Genomic DNA, 27,933 nt, shown 5'->3' with positions numbered 1-27,933 from the left:
GTTGTTTATCTGGAATTCAAATTGAACTGGATAGCCCATATTTTCTCTGGCAATCCTGACATGGGTTACTGAGACTGTGGTTTCCTGTGGTTTGTACAAAGCGGGTCTGGCATTACTCAAGAATGTGTTATAAGGGTGGTGTGTATGACACGTGACTGGTTCTTACAGAGGTATTTAGAGATGGCTGAAGTTAGCTGTGCTTGTGCAAGAGTTGAGGAAATACATGTATATATAGTGTGTGTGTGTGTGTGTCCTATATATATAGTGTGTGTGTCTATATACATATCTCATCTCCAGCGTTTGGTGTTGGAGGAGAGGATTGTGATACAGGTGGGTTGTATGAGAACGTAGTATAGGAGGGATGCGTGTATATACCTCCATGTGCTGTGTGTGGTTTAATAAGGAAGTTATATGTGGGGTGTGTGATATTTTTGCTGTATCAGAGTGTACATGGGTGTATGAGTTACTGTCTCCTAAAACACCCCTAACAAGAATTCTGTATACACTCCTAGGTACGCCGAGTGTCAGCCAGCTCCAGGCAGGGTGACAAGAACTTTACCACACAGATGTTATATCTGGTAAGCACTCTACCCCCATTCATCTCGCTCTTCTCTGCACTACCACACACACACACGCACACACACACACACACACACACTCACTCTCTCACACACACACACACAGGAACATAGAGCAAAATATTCTGAATGGTCAGGGGCAGTCATTGCCTTCCCCAGCCTGTCCCAGCCACTGCCTGGAAATCTGCCTGCTGTCTAGAGCTCCATTCCCAGGGCCCATCCTACAGTCTCCAGGGCCCTGGGCCTGGTAGGAGCTACTGGGCTCTAATCTGGGGCAGAGGCCTCTAGCTGGAGCTCTGGGGTGACCACCCCTCTCCCAGGGCAAGCTACTCGCCTACATTTAATGCACGCAGGCACCACGTGGCCCGTGGCTCTCAGAGCTCCCCGCAGGACCCTGAGGACATTTCTCACCCCTGCTCACGCGGTCTCAGTCTCTGGAAAACCCTTCCCTTCCCTTGATCTCCTTTGGGAAATTCTTCCTGTTGAAGGAATAAATCCTCCTTGCTTTCAATATGACACCATCCCTAGACAAACAATCTTCTTTCAAAGTGCATTCCACTTGTCAAGATATTTTTCAACAGGGCCTTCAACTCATGGGGCTTCTCTTTCCACTTTGGTAAAAGAGGCCAAGCAACTCATGGGTCTCTCTCAGCATCCTTGCATCCTTCACATCCCCCACCTCATGACCCCAGGGAAAGATCCAAGAGAATAAGAGAGAAATCGGGGTCTGAGAAAAGCTGCACCTCTAGGTCTGTGCAAGCAGGATGCAGCCTGCTGTGAGTCCGACAAAGCTCCAGGCCCGGCTGCCCCAGGAGAGAGTCCTCAGACCAGCGGAGCTGACCTCCCATCTCCCAGGGGGCATCTGGCCATTCTGTGCCGTCTCACACCACAGGGACCCTCTGGATAGATACGGCAGCATCAGTGAGACAAGGTCTCTCGCTCCCTGCTTCACAGGTGACACGTTCTCAGTCCCCCGCTTCCTGGAGAAGCTTCAGTTTGGCAGAAACCCATGTGCCCCAGACAAGTTGCCCCCCACATACCTCCACCGTTCTCGGCAGTTTCCTGGGACTCTTCATTTTCCAGATGTTTCCTCTTTTGTCGCCGTTCCATCGTACCAACTAGAAGTCTCCCTTAGAAGATGCCTCAAGAGATGTCCAACTCCTCCTCTTCCCTACAGGTTGGCCCTTCTTGGCTCTTGGGCAATCCGTTGAAATGATTCAATACAAATAAAAATGGTCAAGTCTCCTAAATGGCTGAAAAACTTGTACCACTTAGTGAACCAGCAGTACTGCCTAGTGCTCACCAGGGCTGTTATGTTTGCAAGGTTGCCAGGCGCACAGTGGAATTCTGTGACCTCAGTGATGACATCAGAGCATTCGGTGGACCTAGGTTGAGCACAGTGTCTGCAGTAGCACACGCCCCATTTTCAAGAACAATTCCTTTTTCCCAGCCGAAGCTTTCCCGTGAAATAGAAAGGTTCATACCATATCTATTATAAATTGTATCATACCATGTCTATTATAAAATTCACATTTTGATTGGAGATCTTTTAATGTCTTTTCTAGAGAGATTTAATATGAATATTTTAAATGGTCTCCAGTTTCCCTGTGGATTATTGACATTTTAAACTCTGCACTTCAATTTTCCCTCAATACGTGTAATTTTGTCACGGCTCTTTCTGTACTTAAAGATGAGGAACTATATAATTGATTTCTTCATTTTTTCCCCATCTCTTTCCAAGGTACTGCATTTGATTGTGTCTTGCGACTGAGTGAAAAATGCTAGTCCTTGAGTCAGGACATTGGGCCCTTTAGCAAATAACTCAACCTATCTGGGCTTCAGCTTCTGTATGTGCGATCAAGAGGCTTGGACTAGCTGACTTTTCAAATGCTGTGTTTCTTTGATTCACTCTCACTTACTGATCTGCTCCGTAAGAAGAGGGTCTGTTCTCATAAAGTAACAACAGTCTTTTCCTAACCTTGGGTTGGGCGGAGTTTATCTGTTCGTACTCAGTTTGTTAGTTATATTGCCTTCTACGTATGCTTAGCTCTAAATAATTTATATGGCTCTTGTGACTATTTTTAGATCTTCTTTTTTTCTTATTTTCTTTTACAGTTTCTAATTGGTTATCGCCAGTGTAGAAGAGCCTGATTGACTTCTAAAATTTATTGATCTTGTATGTGTGTGCCTTGTTGAACCGTCTTATTAGTTCCTGCTAGTTTATCTGTGGGTTCTTTTGGGTCTCCTAGACAAATGAGCATATTAAATGTAAATAATGTGTTCTTTGGATAAAGTTTATTTTCTTGCATCTCTATGTATAGAAGCAATATGTTGAATTGATTTAAATATTTAAATATTACATACCTGTTATCACAATCTAACATTCTTTATCTTATTTTCTTGCAATCAATATTATGTTTTCAAGATTTATCCACGTGAATCCATATAGATCTAGGTCTTTGATTTTTGACTGTTTGATATTATTTGATCACATGCATATAGCATCATTTATTTTCCATTCAAGCATTATTGGACAATTGGATTGTTTCCCTCCCTTCTCTAGAACAAACAACATTTCCTAGAATATCCCTGACGATGTCTGACAGTCGAGAAGGGCCAGGCTGCCCGAAGGACTGCTACTTGCTTTTTGCCACGTTCCAACAGGCCGTCTCCAGCCAGCAATTTGAAGCACAGCTGAAATGAGAACTGCCCCAAATGTGAAGATCTTAGGAGCTTCCTAGAAGGTGGGAGGTTCATGATAGGCATCCTGCTGGGATCCCAGGGGAGTCTGAGCTGGCCTGAAGCTCATCTTCCTCCTCCACCTCTCAAGAGAAATGTGGAGGAAAGAAGACTTCAAAAACTGTGAGCAGGCAGAGGGAGAGATATTGGGGGCCGAAGCTGTAACTGAGGTCTTGGAGTGGGCTCTGAGGACACAGAGCCTCTAGAGAGCCAGGCTCTGCCTTCTGAGAACTTCTCCCCTAAGGCTGCTCATAATTCACGTGATACCAGCCATATAGATCCGACTTGGCCCACACTGTCACAGAAAGCCTTATCAGAATCTCTTCTTCTTCATACACTCTTGTGTCTGTTACTTGGTTATTGCCTTTGGTGCTCCACTGATGTGAACCACAGTCTCTCGGGGATGGAGGACACTAGTGATCCATCTTGCTCTGTGGCCTCAGTCCACAGCTTGAGGGTAAGTGAAGAGGCCAAATGAAGGTCAAGAAGGAACAATGGAGTTTGAAGAGAAGACCTGAGTTAAGGGTGTCTTCTCAAGTCTTGATGACTGAAATGTAGCTCCAGTACCTGAAGTCCTGCTTGTTCTCAAGGCTGACCACGGGGCTGGGTGCACTCAGTGAAGGAACCATATACACTTAGTATTTCCTTGCTTGCTCACACTTGCCCTACTCTGATACACCCTCTGCAAGACTGGTCTTCCCCTGAAACAACTTTCCACCTGCTACTGTCATATCAGGAACATTTGCTTCCCCTTCCTAGTGCTCCCCTAGAATGCCATTGCAGCCAATTCATAATTTGATAATCATGCTGCTTACCATATTCTCAGCAATTTCAGATAAATTTTTTTCGCTTTATTCCATAGTCTTCACCCATCAATAATCTTCCTTAACTTCCTAGCTGCAGGTTAACCCATTCGGAATCATTTCTTTTTCTTTCTCTTCTTTGGCAAATCCTTTCTATCTTTTAAGGTCTTTTTCTTGTCTCTCTACCATCCTGCCTTCCGGAACTTCTTTTCTTTCGTTTAAGTAACTTTTCAATCTCCTTCCCCAATTTCCTCATACACATTGAGAGTTTATTCCTCACACGTTAGACAGCGGTTTATGAATGGCCAGGCATAATGGACTCAGAATGAGTTGGCACCCCCGAGGTACCTGTCTTGCTGGGGAGCCACAGGTGAAGGGCTGTCTGCTGGACATATGTTTGCATGGAGTCAGGCTGAGTGGCCTCAGGGTGTTTACTCTGCCCTTGTGTGTGTTTCTCGCTAGTTGGTTTCCTCGCCAGCCACCTGTGACCTCCCTCCATCCAGCCCAGGGAATCCTTCTCATCACAGGGGTAGGATGTTTGTCTCGTTTTCCATCACATCCTTTCCCCAAAGTTTGGTTGTGAGTTGTTCCCATTCCAAAGACCTTTCCTCTTTGAAGAGAAAAGAGAAAATCTTTTCTCTCCTTTCCTCTCACTTCACTTCTGCTCTATTATCTCCTCCGTCCAGAATGGCCCACTGACTCACATGGGTGTAGATCCGAAGATGGCAAGAACTGCCAGCAATTCTGAGATAATAATACGGATGGATCAGGAAACCTTGAAAACCTTTATCCCGCCACATTAAAAAAATTTGCACTTCCAGTGTATTCAGAGTCTCAGTGTAGAAACACAAATGATAGAGAAATTGAATGACACTCAAGTTTTTCTTTCCTTCTTTCCTGATTTATTCTAATCCTCCATGCTAACATGATGAACTATTTGTTAGGTAAAGTTTCAGACATTTTCTACCCATGCACACTTTTCTTCTTTTCACATAAGAGTGTGAACTAGGTCACTTTCAACATGCTGTGATTCTGTGATTCACTGTCTCCCACCGTGTCATCCACTGATAAAGTCATCTGTTTCACGGAGAACTATTTCCAATAGCTAATAGCCAATGTCTGTGGAGTGCTTACTCTGTGTCGGTTTCTTGTAACTACCTTACAGATCATTTGTACAACGTACCCATGGACCAGGTACAATTATGACCCCCAAGTGACAGATAAGTGCAGATAAGTACAAATAAATACAGAGGCCAAGTGACTTGCCCAAGACACTGGAGCAAATCAAAATCCATGCCTCTGTAATCATTTTGCTCTATTGCCTCTGTCTGGGAGGCTTGATGATTTGGCAACTAAAACCTTAAATAGCATGTTCCATTTTTATACCTGTGACACAAGCGTGGGGCTGTGATATGGGGTAACTAACCTGACTACTTTTGAAAACCCTTATGCACCTGGATGAAAGTAAGCCAGGGACTGCAAGCTATAGATTTAAGGTTTCCTACCAACTTTTAAAAATAGCTTCTTGAATGCAATTTACGTAGTGTCAAGTCTAGGATGTAGTCCAAATAGTAACAGAAAAATGGAGATATGTAGAAAAATACTTAAAGTTGACAAGTATTGGGAGTGTAGTATTTTGGGGGCCAGTGTGTAGACCACAGGAAAACTTGCTGTTTCCATCCCAAAGGGAAGAGCCCTACGTTGCAACTGCCAAGGTCCCTGGGGCAGCAAGTGTGCTCACTGCTTAGTAAAGAAGCATCCTCAGTTTGATAGAATCATATGGGAGCCTTACATTTGGTTAGCAGTTCTACATTCTTGATGTAATAATATTTTCAGGGTGTGGGAGGGTATCAAGCTCTGAAAATACCCTTGGAGAGATTTGCTTATTAAGTTTGGCTTTTTCAATCTCCCTACTACTTCTTGACTAAACACCAGGCGGTTTCCTTCACTTTTCAGAACCATGTTGTTTTTCCCTTGTCTAATGAACTTTGAAATACTTTTGGATGAGCTATTAAGTTTGGGAGAAAATAAACATCTCTTTAAAATAAGGAAGATAATAACAATGACAAGTAGACAAAGCTCTAAAACAGAGAATATCCTCCATTCTAGCCAATGACTGGGAGTGGAAGGTACGTGCTCGCTGTCCAGGACGTAGAAATAAAAGCTGAGGAGGCGCTGAGGCGTCTCCTGGATCTCTATGAGCCTCCATCATTTCTGAAGGGTAGGGTTGACAGATAAAATATAGGCTGTTTAGATAAATATGAATGTCAGAAAAACAACAAGTATATTTTTAAGATAAGTATGCCCCAAATAGTTCATAGGATCTACTTATACTAAAAATAATGACTTATTATTCATGTGAAGTTCAAGTTTAACTGGGTATCCTGTACTTTTATTGACTAAATCTGACAGCCCTACTGATGATCCACAATGGAGGCAGTTGAGGAGCGGTACATGCTGGCTCTCGGACAGTCAGAAATGGCTTCAGCAGATCCAGGTACAGTATGAAATTCTTTTTGGATGTAGCTCAGAAGCCATGGCCAGCCCTTGACTGCAAGTACTGCCTCGGGTTTCCCTGAGGTGGGGTAAACCGTCCTCTGAATGGCCTTTTGGTAAGTCTGGAAGACCATATCCAAGGGGAGCCCCAAAGTCAGTTTCATCCTCACAACCATGTTTCCAATTCCTGGAATTGGCTGCATGTGACTCACAAGAGCTGAGGAGGTTTGTGGAAATTGGGAGTGTCATAGCTTGAACCCTTTGTAGGTAAAGTTTTGCTGTTGTGAGAGTTTTAACAGGAGCAATGTGAAAGACTCCAGGTCCCCAGGTAGATAGAAATAATCCTGTTCTACCTGTGTGTATGTGACAAGTCTCTAATAGTTCAGAGAGCAAGTATCTGGTCTTAGAAAGACTGATCCAAGCTTGGATGTTTCTGGCGACAAGGCAAGGTCCTGAGTTTCAAGTTCACCTTTTATGGTTGAGGAGACAATAAGGTGGTCAGAAGGGAAATCATGGAGGAGACCTTGGCTTCATCCATTGTGCAGGCTTGTATATGTGGTTCTATGTAGATTGTGTTTCAAAGGTGGAGCTTGTTTACAACTATGAACATTCTCCGATGTGCTTTTTGGACCTTCATTCCCAGAGCGAGAGCAGTGCCGAGGCTCTAGAAATGCCATGGATATTCTGAGCTGTCAGTGGCCTTTCCCAGGTACTGTTCCCCTGGTGCCGCTCCTTGAAATGTCCAAAGGGATTATCATCTGTCTTGTGGCGGGTCCTAGCATTGTGAAATGAAGCTGCTGCACCTGGCTCAGAGGATTTCGGATGCGGTGGGAGGAGTAGTAGTACTACGACTATAAATTGTATCACAGCATATCTATTCCATCTTGAGAGGGGGGTTGGGGGGTTATGAAGGGGGGCTTTTATTGTACTTTTATACATTGTACCCTTGAAACTAATTCAATTTTTTTAAGTTAATTAATTTATTTTGGGCTGCATTGGGTCTTTGTTGCTGCTAGCGGGTGTTCTCTAGTTGCAGTGCGCCGGGGCTCCTCTTGGCTGTGGTGCACGGGCTTCTCATTGCAGTGGCTTCTCTTGTTGCGGAGCATGGGCTCTAGGCACGCAGGCTTCCGTAGTCGTGGCACGTGGGCTCGGTTAATGTGGCACACGGGCTCTAGAGCGCAGGCTCAGTAGTTGTGGCGCGCGGGCTTAGTTACTCCGTGGCACGTAGGATCTTCCCAGACCAGGGCTCGAACCCATGTCCCCTGCATTCGCAGGCATATTCTTAACTACCGCTCCACCAGGGAAGCCCAATAATTCCGTTTTTTATAAAGAGAAGTTTCCTAATATTATTCCAAAATTTTAAAAATATGTAGTTGGATAACACTATGAAAAATTAACTGATATATTCTTTTATTATTTCTCTTTGCTCCCTGGATTTTTTTTCCTCATCCAGTCAGCTAGGCACTGTGAGCTCACTGCATTAGGAAGGTAAAGACTCTGCAGAAATGAGGGAGAAAAAAAGAAAATTCTCAGCTTTGGAATGTTCACAACGGAGGCCACAGTAAAACAGGTGAGAATTCTGTGAACAAAAAATAAATGTCGTCTCAAATGCAAAAAAGTATTCTCTGCACTGGGGGGCAGGAGAGGGAGGGAGGGAAGGACTGAAGGAGAGAGATCAGTGTGGCCAGGGACATGGAAACTGTGCTTGAGGACGATAGGCCCAGGAAGAGAATCAGAATCTGGAGAAGGTTCAGCCTGCACGTGATCATTGCCTCCAGCCAGCACCCTCATCTCAGACGTTGGGAAATTCAAAGAGAAAGTGGGAGTACGTCAGGAGGGCCACGCGCAGAGTCTGTGTGGCAGGGATTGTGGCCGTTCCCTATTTGTGAGGAGTCCCCAGCAATTTGCAGGCCTCTTCTGGAAAATGCTGGCGGACGTCTCTAGTGCTTATGTGAAAGCTTGTTCACAAACCTTGAAAGATACAGATGTAGCTGACAGATAGATGCATAGATAGAAAAATGTCATTAAATCAAAGCTCCAGGAAAGGTTTGGAAAATGCCCTTTATTGCATAGGACGCTTCTATTGTCATATGATGTTAGACTGAGTGCCGGTCCCTTCATCCTCCTTCAGACCACGGCATTCTGTCTGCTACTCTCCCGAGGGTCCTTTCTTCTCCCTGGAAGGGATAAAGCAAATGAGGTAGAACAGGAAGAGACAAGAAGCACTCCAAGCTCTGCTGGTCAGGGTTACCCTCCAGCATTGCCTTAATGCTCAGAGCCACACACACCACAGTGAGCTTGGCTCCAGATCAACTACCACGCCACGAAGGTTCTGGAACATTTCCATATCTCGGGGGACCTCATTTCCACGTGACTCTCTTTCCTATTCCCCTTTGTCACAGAAGGCTAGGTACAGTGGTCAGGGTGAGATCTCGGCTCAGGCCCAAGGCTCTCAGACCTCAAAGTTCTGGTCCTGCAAGGGCCCCTGACCTCTCTTGAGACCACTCCTGGCTCTCTCTGCCGAGAAGGAGCTGCTGGCAGTACGTCCTCTAAGAGTTGAGGTCCATCGTGCAGACCCTGAGAAAACTCCTAGGAAAAGGCTCCACCTTCTTGTTTACGTCAACAGAGGTCAATGCCTTTGTTAGTGCTGGGTGTGTCCCATTTGATGCAACTGCAGAGCCATTAGGTCAACCAGCACATGTGTGCGGCCCCTTCCCTTAGACTCCTCTGGGCCCTCGTGACCTAGGCTCAGAAGACTGCCAGCCTCAAGCCTTACCTCTTCCAAGGGACGGCCACACCGTCTTCCAGGATCTTCTGTCCCATGAATCTCAGTTGCTGTTTGGAACTCAAAGGAGAGAAAAGACCCTGCCTGCGGGGTCTCTTTGGGCTGGGGCCTTCCCCCGTGGGCTGCTCTCCCTCATTCTCCTTTTCTTCTTGCTTCTCTTCATCCCCCTCCTCCTCCTCCTCCTCCTCCTCCTCCTCCTCCTCCTCAGGGGTGCTCTCGGATTCCACATTGCCCATCCACTGGGCCATGTTGAGATGAAAGACACGGCAGCTGAAGCCCTGCAGGACGCCGAACTTCACGTGCTGCTGGAGGATCTCCAAGGTGGGGAAGACCCGGCAGCAAGCCATGCACCTGAAGCTAGTCTCCATGGTCAGCATCCAGTCCGCTGTCTTGGCGCTGGGTCTCTCCTCAACAGCAGATGGCCCTGATGGGCTGCCTGGCTCTGCCCTTTCCTCATACTCTTTCTCCTCCCCAGTGGGCTCACTGTCAGACAGGAGGCTTTTGGTGGACACATCAGAAGAGGGGTCAGTGGCTACTGCGCACACATCCTCAGGAAGGGTCACTTCTTCTATCGTCAGCTGCTTTTCAGGCAACCCCAAGGGTTTCTTTGTCTTCCAGGAGACAGCGACACCCTTGTTCACTTGTACCTGCATGTAGTATATTTTCATGCCCCTTTCCTCTTTGTCTGGGTGCAGATAGTTCTTACAGGGTGAAGAGGGTGAGGAGGAGACACAGTGTGATGGGGAAGCGTTCTCTCCTTCTTCCTGATCCTGGGCTAGGGGTGGTCTAGGCTGGGCAGTGTCTCGATGAAATCTCCGGATTCCTGAAAAAGGAAATGAAAATCATAATAACATGCATGGGCCATGCCGGAAGCTGAGGGAGCAGGTGTGGTAGACGAGAGAGGGACATTGGCACGACATAGCTATGTCGTGAGCTTGGTGTCTGTTGGCCGTAGGACGGAGTGGTGTATCGGGTGTCATCTGTGGTCTTTTAATGTGCGTGGGGGGGATACTGGAGCGGTGTCTATATACAGGGGTGTGGAGTATGGTGGTGAGGGCTGTAGTATGTGAGGGATGCGGCTGGATGCGTGTACGACGAGGAGTGTGAGTTTGGGAATATCGGTGGTGCATTCCTTGTGGAATGGGGCTGTGGTGCAGGAGAGTACTGTGGAGCACGTGCTTGGGGTTGATGTGCACTGAGAAGGGCTGTGCCTGGAGGGCACGTGTATGTGTGAGCTGTGTACACCTGAGCTGGATGGTCCTGCTCTCAGGCTGGAGGTGGATAATGCAGAACTCTGTCCTTCTCTGGAAGCAAAGGCAAAGACAAAGCCTACATTTTCCTCTGAAGATGCTTAATCTGGTCCCTCTTCCCTCCACCTCAAGCCCAGACCTTTCCGGCCCCTGCTCCTTGACTTCCCCACCATGGTAGTAGCAGTATTCACACACACACTCCCAGACTCAGCTGGCATCCATGCCCTCGGAACAGCTCAGGCATCCTGCCCAGGCTCCTCCACAGAGCCCTCATCACCTCTGATGACCCTGGATTTCCTCTCAGCCTCCCTGGGATCTGTGTGCCTCCTGCCTCACAGCCAAGCACCCCCTCACCTGAGGAGCCCCGCGCCCTTACCAGCGTAGCTGAGCTTGCGCAGAGTAGAAGTACAGAAGAAGTATTTAGAGGCAGAGGAGACCTCCCCTGCCCCTGGGCTGCAGCCTTGGGCCACCACAGTGGATCCAAGCCGAGGGGGATCCTCTTGTGACTTCGAGATTCCTGAGGGAGGAATGAAAGGCTCAGGGTGGGTTCATCAGTCCTCTGTCCACAGATATTTACTGAGTGTGTGACACGTGTCAGGTGCAGTGGATACACACAGTTGAGAGTGTGGTTCCCAGTGGATCCTCCAGGATTTAATTCCAATCAATACTTATTCTCTCACTGTCTAGTTGGTAATGTAGGCCTCGGTGGTGACTGTGAGTGTGTGGGAAGAGTGAGTGATGTGTATCAGTTAAGTCTGTGGTAAGTGTGGGGTTGGCATGGGGAGCACAGTGCAGACGTGTCTATCTGTGTCTGTGGCCTTTGTGTGCATTTTTTCTGTTCACAAGTCAGGAATTCTGGGACATGTAACTTTTCCTCATTACATGGTGTGGCTTGTATTTACGGTGCGTGTTCATTCATTCATTCACCAAGATTCAGTAAGCAGCTACTCCTGTGTATCCGGCACTCTTCCATTGTTGTAGTCTTTGGTAACGCTGCACATTCTAGTAGGGGAAGACACACACTAAACAAAACTACAATAAATATATAATACATCAGCTGGTGGTAAGTATATAAGGGTTGCCAGACTTAGCGAACAAGAATACAAGGCACCCAGTTAAATTTCAGTTTCAGATAAACCCAGAATAATTTTTTAGTGTAAGTATTCCCATGCAGTATTTGGCCTGACTTAGTTTTAGTGTAAGTAGGGCCCATACAATATGTGGGACATACGGATACTGAAAAATTACTTGTTGTTTATCTGGAATTCAAATTGAACTGGATAGCCCATATTTTCTCTGGCAATCCTGACATGGGTTACTGAGACTGTGGTTTCCTGTGGTTTGTACAAAGCGGGTCTGGCATTACTCAAGAATGTGTTATAAGGGTGGTGTGTATGACACGTGACTGGTTCTTACAGAGGTATTTAGAGATGGCTGAAGTTAGCTGTGCTTGTGCAAGAGTTGAGGAAATACATGTATATATAGTGTGTGTGTGTGTGTGTCCTATATATATAGTGTGTGTGTCTATATACATATCTCATCTCCAGCGTTTGGTGTTGGAGGAGAGGATTGTGATACAGGTGGGTTGTATGAGAACGTAGTACAGGAGGGATGCGTGTATATACCTCTATGTGCTGTGTGTGGTTTAATAAGGAAGTTATATGTGGGGTGTGTGATATTTTTGCTGTATCAGAGTGTACATGGGTGTATGAGTTACTGTCTCCTAAAACACCCCTAACAAGAATTCTGTATACACTCCTAGGTACGCCGAGTGTCAGCCAGCTCCAGGCAGGGTGACAAGAACTTTACCACACAGATGTTATATCTGGTAAGCACTCTACCCCCATTCATCTCGCTCTTCTCTGCACTACCACACACACACACGCACACACACACACACACACACACTCACTCTCTCACACACACACACACAGGAACATAGAGCAAAATATTCTGAATGGTCAGGGGCAGTCATTGCCTTCCCCAGCCTGTCCCAGCCACTGCCTGGAAATCTGCCTGCTGTCTAGAGCTCCATTCCCAGGGCCCATCCTACAGTCTCCAGGGCCCTGGGCCTGGTAGGAGCTACTGGGCTCTAATCTGGGGCAGAGGCCTCTAGCTGGAGCTCTGGGGTGACCACCCCTCTCCCAGGGCAAGCTACTCGCCTACATTTAATGCACGCAGGCACCACGTGGCCCGTGGCTCTCAGAGCTCCCCGCAGGACCCTGAGGACATTTCTCACCCCCGCTCACGCGGTCTCAGTCTCTGGAAAACCCTTCCCTTCCCTTGATCTCCTTTGGGAAATTCTTCCTGTTGAAGGAATAAATCCTCCTTGCTTTCAATATGACACCATCCCTAGACAAACAATCTTCTTTCAAAGTGCATTCCACTTGTCAAGATATTTTTCAACAGGGCCTTCAACTCATGGGGCTTCTCTTTCCACTTTGGTAAAAGAGGCCAAGCAACTCATGGGTCTCTCTCAGCATCCTTGCATCCTTCACATCCCCCACCTCATGACCCCAGGGAAAGATCCAAGAGAATAAGAGAGAAATCGGGGTCTGAGAAAAGCTGCACCTCTAGGTCTGTGCAAGCAGGATGCAGCCTGCTGTGAGTCCGACAAAGCTCCAGGCCCGGCTGCCCCAGGAGAGAGTCCTCAGACCAGCGGAGCTGACCTCCCATCTCCCAGGGGGCATCTGGCCATTCTGTGCCGTCTCACACCACAGGGACCCTCTGGATAGATACGGCAGCATCAGTGAGACAAGGTCTCTCGCTCCCTGCTTCACAGGTGACACGTTCTCAGTCCCCCGCTTCCTGGAGAAGCTTCAGTTTGGCAGAAACCCATGTGCCCCAGACAAGTTGCCCCCCACATACCTCCACCGTTCTCGGCAGTTTCCTGGGACTCTTCATTTTCCAGATGTTTCCTCTTTTGTCGCCGTTCCATCGTACCAACTAGAAGTCTCCCTTAGAAGATGCCTCAAGAGATGTCCAACTCCTCCTCTTCCCTACAGGTTGGCCCTTCTTGGCTCTTGGGCAATCCGTTGAAATGATTCAATACAAATAAAAATGGTCAAGTCTCCTAAATGGCTGAAAAACTTGTACCACTTAGTGAACCAGCAGTACTGCCTAGTGCTCACCAGGGCTGTTATGTTTGCAAGGTTGCCAGGCACACAGTGGAATTCTGTGACCTCAGTGATGACATCAGAGCATTCGGTGGACCTAGGTTGAGCACAGTGTCTGCAGTAGCACAGGCCCCATTTTCAAGAACAATTCCTTTTTCCCAGCCGAAGCTTTCCCGTGAAAGAGAAAGGTTCATACCATATCTATTATAAATTGTATCATACCATGTCTATTATAAAATTCACATTTTGATTGGAGATCTTTTAATGTCTTTTCTAGAGAGATTTAATATGAATATTTTAAATGGTCTCCAGTTTCCCTGTGGATTATTGACATTTTAAACTCTGCACTTCAATTTTCCCTCAATACGTGTAATTTTGTCACGGCTATTTCTGTACTTAAAGATGAGGAACAATATAATTGATTTCTTCATTTTTTCCCCATCTCTTTCCAAGGTACTGCATTTGATTGTGTCTTGCGACTGAGTGAAAAATGCTAGTCCTTGAGTCAGGACATTGGGCCCTTTAGCAAGTAACTCAACCTATCTGGGCTTCAGCTTCTGTATGTGCGATCAAGAGGCTTGGACTAGCTGACTTTTCAAATGCTGTGTTTCTTTGATTCACTCTCACTTACTGATCTGCTCCGTAAGAAGAGGGTCTGTTCTCATAAAGTAACAACAGTCTTTTCCTAACCTTGGGTTGGGCGGAGTTTATCTGTTCGTACTCAGTTTGTTAGTTATATTGCCTTCTACGTATGCTTAGCTCTAAATAATTTATATGGCTCTTGTGACTATTTTTAGATCTTCTTTTTTTCTTATTTTCTTTTACAGTTTCTAATTTGTTATCGCCAGTGTAGAAGAGCCTGATTGACTTCTAAAATTTATTGATCTTGTATGTGTGTGCCTTGTTGAACCGTCTTATTAGTTCCTGCTAGTTTATCTGTGGGTTCTTTTGGGTCTCCTAGATAAATGAGCATATTAAATGTAAATAATGTGTTCTTTGGATAAAGTTTATTTTCTTGCATCTCTATGTATAGAAGCAATATGTTGAATTGATTTAAATATTTAAATATTACATACCTGTTATCACAATCTAACATTCTTTATCTTATTTTCTTTCAATCAATATTATGTTTTCAAGATTTATCCACGTGAATCCATATAGATCTAGGTCTTTGATTTTTGACTGTTTGATATTATTTGATCACATGCATATAGCATCATTTATTTTCCATTCAAGCATTATTGGACAATTGGATTGTTTCCCTCCCTTCTCTAGAACAAACAACATTTCCTAGAATATCCCTGAAGATGTCTGACAGTCGAGAAGGGCCAGGCTGCCCGAAGGACTGCTACTTGCTGTTTGCCACGTTCCAGCAGGCCGTCTCCAGCCAGCAATTTGAAGCACAGCTGAAATGAGAACTGCCCCAAATGTGAAGATCTTAGGAGCTTCCTAGAAGGTGGGAGGTTCATGATAGGCATCCTGCTGGGATCCCAGGGGAGTCTGAGCTGGCCTGAAGCTCATCTTCCTCCTCCACCTCTCAAGAGAAATGTGGAGGAAAGAAGACTTCAAAAACTGTGAGCAGGCAGAGGGAGAGATATTGGGGGCCGAAGCTGTAACTGAGGTCTTGGAGTGGGCTCTGAGGACACAGAGCCTCTAGAGAGCCAGGCTCTGCCTTCTGAGAACTTCTCCCCTAAGGCTGCTCATAATTCACGTGATACCAGCCATATAGATCCGACTTGGCCCACACTGTCACAGAAAGCCTTATCAGAATCTCTTCTTCTTCATACACTCTTGTGTCTGTTACTTGGTTATTGCCTTTGGTGCTCCACTGATGTGAACCACAGTCTCTCGGGGATGGAGGACACTAGTGATCCATCTTGCTCTGTGGCCTCAGTCCACAGCTTGAGGGTAAGTGAAGAGGCCAAATGAAGGTCAAGAAGGAACGATGGAGTTTGAAGAGAAGACCTGAGTTAAGGGTGTCTTCTCAAGTCTTGATGACTGAAATGTAGCTCCAGTACCTGAAGTCCTGCTTGTTCTCAAGGCTGACCACGGGGCTGGGTGCACTCAGTGAAGGAACCATATACACTTAGTATTTCCTTGCTTGCTCACACTTGCCCTACTCTGATACACCCTCTGCAAGACTGATCTTCCCCTGAAACAACTTTCCACCTGCTACTGTCATCTCAGGAACATTTGCTTCCCCTTCCTAGTGCTCCCCTAGAATGCCATTGCAGCCAATTCATAATTTGATAATCATGCTGCTTAGCATATTCTCAGCAACTTCTGATAAATTTTATTCACTTTATTCCATAGTCTTCACCCATCAATAATCTTCCTTAACTTCCTAGCTGCAGGTTAACCCATTCGGAATCATTTCTTTTTCTTTCTCTTCTTTGGCAAATCCTTTCTATCTTTTAAGGTCTTTTTCTTGTCTCTCTACCATCCTGCCTTCCTGAACTACTTTTCTTTCGTTTAAGTAACTTTTCAATCTCCTTCCCCAATTTCCTCATACACATTGAGTGTTTATTCCTCACACGTTAGATGGCGGTTTATGAATGGCCAGGCATAATGGACTCAGAATGAGTTGGCACCCCCGAGGTACCTGTCTTGCTGGGGAGCCACAGGTGAAGGGCTGTCTGCTGGACATATGTTTGCATGGAGTCAGGCTGAGTGGCCTCAGGGTGTTTACTCTGCCCTTGTGTGTGTTTCTCGCTAGTTGGTTTCCTCGCCAGCCACCTGTGACCTCCCTCCATCCAGCCCAGGGAATCCTTCTCATCACAGGGGTAGGATGTTAGTCTCGTTTTCCATCACATCCTTTCCCCAAAGTTTGGTTGTGAGTTGTTCCCATTCCAAAGACCTTTCCTCTTTGAAGAGAAAAGAGAAAATCTTTTCTCTCCTTTCCTCTCACTTCACTTCTGCTCTATTATCTCCTCCGTCCAGAATGGCCCACTGACTCACATGGGTGTAGATCCGAAGATGGCAAGAACTGCCAGCAATTCTGAGATAATAATATGGATGGATCAGGAAACCTTGAAAACCTTTATCCCGCCACATTAAAAAAATTTGCACTTCCAGTGTATTCAGAGTCTCAGTGTAGAAACACAAATGATAGAGAAATTGAATGACACTCAAGTTTTTCTTTCCTCCTTTCCTGATTTATTCTAATCCTCCATGCTAACATGATGAACTATTTGTTAGGTAAAGTTTCAGACATTTTCTACCCATGCACACTTTTCTTCTTTTCACATAAGAGTGTGAACTAGGTCACTTTCAACATGCTGTGATTCTGTGATTCACTGTCTCCCACCGTGTCATCCACTGATAAAGTCATCTGTTTCACGGAGAACTATTTCCAATAGCTAATAGCCAATGTCTGTGGAGTGCTTACTCTGTGTCGGTTTCTTGTAACTACCTTACAGATCATTTGTACAACGTACCCATGGACCAGGTACAATTATGACCCCCAAGTGACAGATAAGTGCAGATAAGTACAAATAAATACAGAGGCCAAGTGACTTGCCCAAGACACTGGAGCAAATCAAAATCCATGCCTCTGTAAGCATTTTGCTCTATTGCCTCTGTCTGGGAGGCTTGATGATTTGGCAACTAAAACCTTAAATAGCATGTTCCATTTTTATACCTGTGACACAAGCGTGGGGCTGTGATATGGGGTAACTAACCTGACTACTTTTGAAAACCCTTATGCACCTGGATGAAAGTAAGCCAGGGACTGCAAGCTATAGATTTAAGGTTTCCTACCAACTTTTAAAAATAGCTTCTTGAATGCAATTTACGTAGTGTCAAGTCTAGGATGTAGTCCAAATAGTAACAGAAAAATGGAGATATGTAGAAAAATACTTAAAGTTGACAAGTATTGGGAGTGTAGTATTTTGGGGGCCAGTGTGTAGACCACAGGAAAACTTGCTGTTTCCATCCCAAAGGGAAGAGCCCTACGTTGCAACTGCCAAGGTCCCTGGGGCAGCAAGTGTGCTCACTGCTTAGTAAAGAAGCATCCTCAGTTTGATAGAATCATATGGGAGCCTTACATTTGGTTAGCAGTTCTACATTCTTGATGTAATAATATTTTCAGGGTGTGGGAGGGTATCAAGCTCTGAAAATACCCTTGGAGAGATTTGCTTATTAAGTTTGGCTTTTTCAATCTCCCTACTACTTCTTGACTAAACACCAGGCGGTTTCCTTCACTTTTCAGAACCATGTTGTTTTTCCCTTGTCTAATGAACTTTGAAATACTTTTGGATGAGCTATTAAGTTTGGGAGAAAATAAACATCTCTTTAAAATAAGGAAGATAATAACAATGACAAGTAGAAAAAGCTCTAAAACAGAGAATATCCTCCATTCTAGCCAATGACTGGGAGTGGAAGGTACGTGCTCGCTGTCCAGGACGTAGAAATAAAAGCTGAGGAGGCGCTGAGGCGTCTCCTGGATCTCTATGAGCCTCCATCATTTCTGAAGGGTAGGGTTGACAGATAAAATATAGGCTGTTTAGATAAATATGAATGTCAGAAAAACAACAAGTATATTTTTAAGATAAGTATGCCCCAAATAGTTCATAGGATCTACTTATACTAAAAATAATGACTTATTATTCATGTGAAGTTCAAGTTTAACTGGGTATCCTGTACTTTTATTTACTAAATCTGACAGCCCTACTGATGATCCACAATGGAGGCAGTTGAGGAGCGGTACATGCTGGCTCTCGGACAGTCAGAAATGGCTTCAGCAGATCCAGGTACAGTATGAAATTCTTTTTGGATGTAGCTCAGAAGCCATGGCCAGCCCTTGACTGCAAGTACTGCCTCGGGTTTCCCTGAGGTGGGGTAAACCGTCCTCTGAATGGCCTTTTGGTAAGTCTGGAAGACCATATCCAAGGGGAGCCCCAAAGTCAGTTTCATCCTCACAACCATGTTTCCAATTCCTGGAATTGGCTGCATGTGACTCACAAGAGCTGAGGAGGTTTGTGGAAATTGGGAGTGTCATAGCTTGAACCCTTTGTAGGTAAAGTTTTGCTCTTGTGAGAGTTTTAACAGGAGCAATGTGAAAGACTCCAGGTCCCCAGGTAGATAGAAATAATCCTGTTCTACCTGTGTGTATGTGACAAGTCTCTAATAGTTCAGAGAGCAAGTATCTGGTCTTAGAAAGACTGATCCAAGCTTGGATGTTTCTGGCGACAAGGCAAGGTCCTGAGTTTCAAGTTCACCTTTTATGGTTGAGGAGACAATAAGGTGGTCAGAAGGGAAATCATGGAGGAGACCTTGGCTTCATCCATTGTGCAGGCTTGTATATGTGGTTCTATGTAGATTGTGTTTCAAAGGTGGAGCTTGTTTACAACTATGAACATTCTCCGATGTGCTTTTTGGACCTTCATTCCCAGAGCGAGAGCAGTGCCGAGGCTCTAGAAATGCCATGGATATTCTGAGCTGTCAGTGGCATTTCCCAGGTACTGTTCCCCTGGTGCCGCTCCTTGAAATGTCCAAAGGGATTATCATCTGTCTTGTGGCGGGTCCTAGCATTGTGAAATGAAGCTGCTGCACCTGGCTCAGAGGATTTCGGATGTGGTGGGAGGAGTAGTAGTACTACGACTATAAATTGTATCACAGCATATCTATTCCATCTTGAGAGTGGGGTTGGGGGGTTATGAAGGGGGGCTTTTATTGTACTTTTATACATTGTACCCTTGAAACTAATTCAATTTTTTAAAATTAATTAATTTATTTTGGGCTGCATTGGGTCTTTGTTGCTGCTAGCGGGTGTTCTCTAGTTGCAGTGCGCCGGGGCTCCTCTTGGCTGTGGTGCACGGGCTTCTCATTGCAGTGGCTTCTCTTGTTGCGGAGCATGGGCTCTAGGCACGCAGGCTTCCGTAGTCGTGGCACGTGGGCTCGGTTGATGTGGCACACGGGCTCTAGAGCGCAGGCTCAGTAGTTGTGGCGCGCGGGCTTAGTTACTCCGTGGCACGTGGGATCTTCCCTGACCAGGGCTCGAACCCATGTCCCCTGCATTCGCAGGCATATTCCTAACTACTGCTCCAACAGGGAAGCCCGATAATTCAGTTTTTTATAAAGAGAAGGTTCCTAATATTATTCCAAAATTTTAAAATATGTAGTTGGATAACACTATGAAAAATTAACTGATATATTCTTTTATTATTTCTCTTTGCTCCCTGGATTTTTTTTCCTCATCCAGTCAGCTAGGCACTGTGAGCTCACTGCATTAGGAAGGTAAAGACTCAGCAGAAATGAGGGAGAAAAAAAGAAAATTCTCAGCTTTGGAATGTTCACAACGGAGGCCACAGTAAAACAGGTGAGAATTCTGTGAACAAAAAATAAATGTCGTCTCAAATGCAAAAAAGTATTCTCTGCACTGGGGGGCAGGAGAGGGAGGGAGGGAAGGACTGAAGGAGAGAGATCAGTGTGGCCAGGGACATGGAAACTGTGCTTGAGGACGATAGGCCCAGGAAGAGAATCAGAATCTGGAGAAGGTTCAGCCTGCACGTGATCATTGCCTCCAGCCAGCACCCTCATCTCAGACGTTGGGAAATTCAAAGAGAAAGTGGGAGTACGTCAGGAGGGCCACGCGCAGAGTCTGTGTGGCAGGGATTGTGGCCGTTCCCTATTTGTGAGGAGTCCCCAGCAATTTGCAGGCCTCTTCTGGAAAATGCTGGCGGACGTCTCTAGTGCTTATGTGAAAGCTTGTTCACAAACCTTGAAAGATACAGATGTAGCTGACAGATAGATGCATAGATAGAAAAATGTCATTAAATCAAAGCTCCAGGAAAGGTTTGGAAAATGCCCTTTATTGCATAGGACGCTTCTATTGTCATATGATGTTAGACTGAGTGCCGGTCCCTTCATCCTCCTTCAGACCACGGCATTCTGTCTGCTACTCTCCCGAGGGTCCTTTCTTCTCCCTGGAAGGGATAAAGCAAATGAGGTAGAACAGGAAGAGACAAGAAGCACTCCAAGCTCTGCTGGTCAGGGTTACCCTCCAGCATTGCCTTAATGCTCAGAGCCACACACACCACAGTGAGCTTGGCTCCAGATCAACTACCACGCCACGAAGGTTCTGGAACATTTCCATATCTCGGGGGACCTCATTTCCACGTGACTCTCTTTCCTATTCCCCTTTGTCACAGAAGGCTAGGTACAGTGGTCAGGGTGAGATCTCGGCTCAGGCCCAAGGCTCTCAGACCTCAAAGTTCTGGTCCTGCAAGGGCCCCTGTCCTCTCTTGAGACCACTCCTGGCTCTCTCTGCCGAGAAGGAGCTGCTGGCAGTACGTCCTCTAAGAGTTGAGGTCCATCGTGCAGACCCTGAGAAAACTCCTAGGAAAAGGCTCCACCTTCTTGTTTACGTCAACAGAGGTCAATGCCTTTGTTAGTGCTGGGTGTGTCCCATTTGATGCAACTGCAGAGCCATTAGGTCAACCAGCACATGTGTGCGGCCCCTTCCCTTAGACTCCTCTGGGCCCTCGTGACATAGGCTCAGAAGACTGCCAGCCTCAAGCCTTACCTCTTCCAAGGGACGGCCACACCGTCTTCCAGGATCTTCTGTCCCATGAATCTCAGTTGCTGTTTGGAACTCAAAGGCGAGTAAAGACCCTGCCTGCGGGGTCTCTTTGGGCTGGGGCCTTCCCCCGTGGGCTGCTCTCCCTCATTCTCCTTTTCTTCTTGCTTCTCTTCATCCTCCTCCTCCTCCTCCTCCTCCTCCTCCTCCTCCTCCTCCTCCTCCACCTCCTCCTCCTCCTCCTCAGGGGTGCTCTCGGATTCCACATTGCCCATCCACTGGGCCATGTTGAGATGAAAGACACGGCAGCTGAAGCCCTGCAGGACGCCGAACTTCACGTGCTGCTGGAGGATCTCCAAGGTGGGGAAGACCCGGCAGCAAGCCATGCACCTGAAGCTAGTCTCCATGGTCAGCATCCAGTCCGCTGTCTTGGCGCTGGGTCTCTCCTCGACAGCAGGTGGCCCTGATGGGCTGCCTGGCTCTGCCCTTTCCTCATACTCTTTCTCCTCCCCAGTGGGCTCACTGTCAGACAGGAGGCTTTTGGTGGACACATCAGAAGAGGGGTCAGTGGCTACTGCGCACACATCCTCAGGAAGGGTCACTTCTTCTATCGTCAGCTGCTTTTCAGGCAACCCCAAGGGTTTCTTTGTCTTCCAGGAGACAGCGACACCCTTGTTCACTTGTACCTGCATGTAGTATATTTTCATGCCCCTTTCCTCTTTGTCTGGGTGCAGATAGTTCTTACAGGGTGAAGAGGGTGAGGAGGAGACACAGTGTGATGGGGAAGCGGTCTCTCCTTCTTCCTGATCCTGGGCTAGGGGTGGTCTAGGCTGGGCAGTGTCTCGATGAAATCTCCGGATTCCTGAAAAAGGAAATGAAAATCATAATAACATGCATGGGCCATGCCGGAAGCTGAGGGAGCAGGTGTGGTAGACGAGAGAGGGACATTGGCACAACATAGCTATGTCGTGAGCTTGGTGTCTGTGGGCCGTAGGACGGAGTGGTGTATCGGGTGTCATCTGTGGTCTTTTAATGTGCGTGGGGGGGGATACTGGAGCGGTGTCTATATACAGGGGTGTGGAGTATGGTGGTGAGGGCTGTAGTATGTGAGGGATGCGGCTGGATGCGTGTACGACGAGGAGTGTGAGTTTGGGAATATCGGTGGTGCATTCCTTGTGGAATGGGGCTGTGGTGCAGGAGAGTACTGTGGAGCACGTGCTTGGGGTTGATGTGCACTGAGAAGGGCTGTGCCTGGAGGGCACGTGTATGTGTGAGCTGTGTACACCTGAGCTGGATGGTCCTGCTCTCAGGCTGGAGGTGGATAATGCAGAACTCTGTCCTTCTCTGGAAGCAAAGGCAAAGACAAAGCCTACATTTTCCTCTGAAGATGCTTAATCTGGTCCCTCTTCCCTCCACCTCAAGCCCAGACCTTTCCGGCCCCTGCCCCTTGACTTCCCCACCATGGTAGTAGCAGTATTCACACACACACTCCCAGACTCAGCTGGCATCCATGCCCTCGGAACAGCTCAGGCATCCTGCCCAGGCTCCTCCACAGAGCCCTCATCACCTCTGATGACCCTGGATTTCCTCTCAGCCTCCCTGGGATCTGTGTGCCTCCTGCCTCACAGCCAAGCACCCCCCCACCTGAGGAGCCCCGCGCCCTTACCAGCGTAGCTGAGCTTGCACAGAGTAGAAGTACAGAAGAAGTATTTAGAGGCAGAGGAGACCTCCCCTGACCCTGGGCTGCAGCCTTGGGCCACCACAGTGGATCCAAGCCGAGGGGGATCCTCTTGTGACTTCGAGATTCCTGAGGGAGGAATGAAAGGCTCAGGGTGGGTTCATCAGTCCTCTGTCCACAGATATTTACTGAGTGTGTGACACGTGTCAGGTGCAGTGGATACACACAGTTGAGAGTGTGGTTCCCAGTGGATCCTCCAGGATTTAATTCCAATCAGTACTTATTCTCTCACTGTCTAGTTGGTAATGTAGGCCTCGGTGGTGACTGTGAGTGTGTGGGAAGAGTGAGTGATGTGTATCAGTTAAGTCTGTGGTAAGTGTGGGGTTGGCATGGGGAGCACAGTGCAGACGTGTCTATCTGTGTCTGTGGCCTTTGTGTGCATTTTTTCTGTTCACAAGTCAGGAATTCTGGGACATGTAACTTTTCCTCATTACATGGTGTGGCTTGTATTTAGGGTGCGTGTTCATTCATTCATTCACCAAGATTCAGTAAGCAGCTACTCCTGTGTATCCGGCACTCTTCCATTGTTGTAGTCTTTGGTAACGCTGCACATTCTAGTAGGGGAAGACACACACTAAACAAAACTACAATAAATATATAATACATCAGCTGGTGGTAAGTATATAAGGGTTGCCAGACTTAGCGAACAAGAATACAAGGCACCCAGTTAAATTTCAGTTTCAGATAAACCCAGAATAATTTTTTAGTGTAAGTATTCCCATGCAGTATTTGGCCTGACTTAGTTTTAGTGTAAGTAGGGCCCATACAATATGTGGGACATACGGATACTGAAAAATTACTTGTTGTTTATCTGGAATTCAAATTGAACTGGATAGCCCATATTTTCTCTGGCAATCCTGACATGGGTTACTGAGACTGTGGTTTCCTGTGGTTTGTACAAAGCGGGTCTGGCATTACTCAAGAATGTGTTATAAGGGTGGTGTGTATGACACGTGACTGGTTCTTACAGAGGTATTTAGAGATGGCTGAAGTTAGCTGTGTTTGTGCAAGAGTTGAGGAAATACATGTATATATAGTGTGTGTGTGTGTGTGTGTCCTATATATATAGTGTGTGTGTCTATATACATATCTCATCTCCAGCGTTTGGTGTTGGAGGAGAGGATTGTGATACAGGTGGGTTGTATGAGAACGTAGTATAGGAGGGATGCGTGTATATACCTCCATGTGCTGTGTGTGGTTTAATAAGGAAGTTATATGTGGGGTGTGTGATATTTTTGCTGTATCAGAGTGTACATGGGTGTATGAGTTACTGTCTCCTAAAACACCCCTAACAAGAATTCTGTATACACTCCTAGGTACGCCGAGTGTCAGCCAGCTCCAGGCAGGGTGACAAGAACTTTACCACACAGATGTTATATCTGGTAAGCACTCTACCCCCATTCATCTCGCTCTTCTCTGCACTACCACACACACACACGCACACACACACACACACACACTCACTCTCTCACACACACACACACAGGAACATAGAGCAAAATATTCTGAATGGTCAGGGGCAGTCATTGCCTTCCCCAGCCTGTCCCAGCCACTGCCTGGAAATCAGCCTGCTGTCTAGAGCTCCATTCCCAGGGCCCATCCTACAGTCTCCAGGGCCCTGGGCCTGGTAGGAGCTACTGGGCTCTAATCTGGGGCAGAGGCCTCTAGCTGGAGCTCTGGGGTGACCACCCCTCTCCCAGGGCAAGCTACTCGCCTACATTTAATGCACGCAGGCACCACGTGGCCCGTGGCTCTCAGAGCTCCCCGCAGGACCCTGAGGACATTTCTCACCCCCGCTCACGCGGTCTCAGTCTCTGGAAAACCCTTCCCTTCCCTTGATCTCCTTTGGGAAATTCTTCCTGTTGAAGGAATAAATCCTCCTTGCTTTCAATATGACACCATCCCTAGACAAACAATCTTCTTTCAAAGTGCATTCCACTTGTCAAGATATTTTTCAACAGGGCCTTCAACTCATGGGGCTTCTCTTTCCACTTTGGTAAAAGAGGCCAAGCAACTCATGGGTCTCTCTCAGCATGCTTGCATCCTTCACATCCCCCACCTCATGACCCCAGGGAAAGATCCAAGAGAATAAGAGAGAAATCGGGGACTGAGAAAAGCTGCACCTCTAGGTCTGTGCAAGCAGGATGCAGCCTGCTGTGAGTCCGACAAAGCTCCAGGCCCGGCTGCCCCAGGAGAGAGTCCTCAGACCAGCGGAGCTGACCTCCCATCTCCCAGGGGGCATCTGGCCATTCTGTGCCGTCTCACACCACAGGGACCCTCTGGATAGATACGGCAGCATCAGTGAGACAAGGTCTCTCGCTCCCTGCTTCACAGGTGACACGTTCTCAGTCCCCCGCTTCCTGGAGAAGCTTCAGTTTGGCAGAAACCCATGTGCCCCAGACAAGTTGCCCCCCACATACCTCCACCGTTCTCGGCAGTTTCCTGGGACTCTTCATTTTCCAGATGTTTCCTCTTTTGTCGCCGTTCCATCGTACCAACTAGAAGTCTCCCTTAGAAGATGCCTCAAGAGATGTCCAACTCCTCCTCTTCCCTACAGGTTGGCCCTTCTTGGCTCTTGGGCAATCCGTTGAAATGATTCAATACAAATAAAAATGGTCAAGTCTCCTAAATGGCTGAAAAACTTGTACCACTTAGTGAACCAGCAGTACTGCCTAGTGCTCACCAGGGCTGTTATGTTTGCAAGGTTGCCAGGCGCACAGTGGAATTCTGTGACCTCAGTGATGACATCAGAGCATTCGGTGGACCTAGGTTGAGCACAGTGTCTGCAGTAGCACAGGCCCCATTTTCAAGAACAATTCCTTTTTCCCAGCCGAAGCTTTCCCGTGAAAGAGAAAGGTTCATACCATATCTATTATAAATTGTATCATACCATGTCTATTATAAAATTCACATTTTGATTGGAGATCTTTTAATGTCTTTTCTAGAGAGATTTAATATGAATATTTTAAATGGTCTCCAGTTTCCCTGTGGATTATTGACATTTTAAACTCTGCACTTCAATTTTCCCTCAATACGTGTAATTTTGTCACGGCTCTTTCTGTACTTAAAGATGAGGAACTATATAATTGATTTCTTCATTTTTTCCCCATCTCTTTCCAAGGTACTGCATTTGATTGTGTCTTGCGACTGAGTGAAAAATGCTAGTCCTTGAGTCAGGACATTGGGCCCTTTAGCAAGTAACTCAACCTATCTGGGCTTCAGCTTCTGTATGTGCGATCAAGAGGCTTGGACTAGCTGACTTTTCAAATGCTGTGTTTCTTTGATTCACCCTCACTTACTGATCTGCTCCGTAAGAAGAGGGTCTGTTCTCATAAAGTAACAACAGTCTTTTCCTAACCTTGGGTTGGGCGGAGTTTATCTGTTCGTACTCAGTTTGTTAGTTATATTGCCTTCTACGTATGCTTAGCTCTAAATAATTTATATGGCTCTTGTGACTATTTTTAGATCTTCTTTTTTTCTTATTTTCTTTTAGAGTTTCTAATTTGTTATCGCCAGTGTAGAAGAGCCTGATTGACTTCTAAAATTTATTGATCTTGTATGTGTATGCCTTGTTGAACCGTCTTATTAGTTCCTGCTAGTTTATCTGTGGGTTCTTTTGGGTCTCCTAGATAAATGAGCATATTAAATGTAAATAATGTGTTCTTTGGATAAAGTTTATTTTCTTGCATCTCTATGTATAGAAGCAATATGTTGAATTGATTTAAATATTTAAATATTACATACCTGTTATCACAATCTAACATTCTTTATCTTATTTTCTTTCAATCAATATTATGTTTTCAAGATTTATCCACGTGAATCCATATAGATCTAGGTCTTTGATTTTTGACTGTTTGATATTATTTGATCACATGCATATAGCATCATTTATTTTCCATTCAAGCATTATTGGACAATTGGATTGTTTCCCTCCCTTTTCTAGAACAAACAACATTTCCTAGAATATCCCTGAAGATGTCTGACAGTCGAGAAGGGCCAGGCTGCCCGAAGGACTGCTACTTGCTTTTTGCCACGTTCCAACAGGCCGTCTCCAGCCAGCAATTTGAAGCACAGCTGAAATGAGAACTGCCCCAAATGTGAAGATGTTAGGAGCTTCCTAGAAGGTGGGAGGTTCATGATAGGCATCCTGCTGGGATCCCAGGGGAGTCTGAGCTGGCCTGAAGCTCATCTTCCTCCTCCACCTCTCAAGAGAAATGTGGAGGAAAGAAGACTTCAAAAACTGTGAGCAGGCAGAGGGAGAGATATTGGGGGCCGAAGCTGTAACTGAGGTCTTGGAGTGGGCTCTGAGGACACAGAGCCTCTAGAGAGCCAGGCTCTGCCTTCTGAGAACTTCTCCCCTAAGGCTGCTCATAATTCACGTGATACCAGCCATATAGATCCGACTTGGCCCACACTGTCACAGAAAGCCTTATCAGAATCTCTTCTTCTTCATACACTCTTGTGTCTGTTACTTGGTTATTGCCTTTGGTGCTCCACTGATGTGAACCACAGTCTCTCGGGGATGGAGGACACTAGTGATCCATCTTGCTCTGTGGCCTCAGTCCACAGCTTGAGGGTAAGTGAAGAGGCCAAATGAAGGTCAAGAAGGAACGATGGAGTTTGAAGAGAAGACCTGAGTTAAGGGTGTCTTCTCAAGTCTTGATGACTGAAATGTAGCTCCAGTACCTGAAGTCCTGCTTGTTCTCAAGGCTGACCACGGGGCTGGGTGCACTCAGTGAAGGAACCATATACACTTAGTATTTCCTTGCTTGCTCACACTTGCCCTACTCTGATACACCCTCTGCAAGACTGATCTTCCCCTGAAACAACTTTCCACCTGCTACTGTCATCTCAGGAACATTTGCTTCCCCTTCCTAGTGCTCCCCTAGAATGCCATTGCAGCCAATTC

Source organism: Mesoplodon mirus (genome assembly GCF_964341445.2).
Source record: "Mesoplodon mirus genome assembly, chromosome: 10".
Taxonomy (NCBI): Eukaryota; Metazoa; Chordata; class Mammalia; order Artiodactyla; family Ziphiidae; genus Mesoplodon; species Mesoplodon mirus.
The sequence above is the reverse complement of the archived record's forward strand: the minus strand, read 5'-3'. Positions refer to the sequence as shown.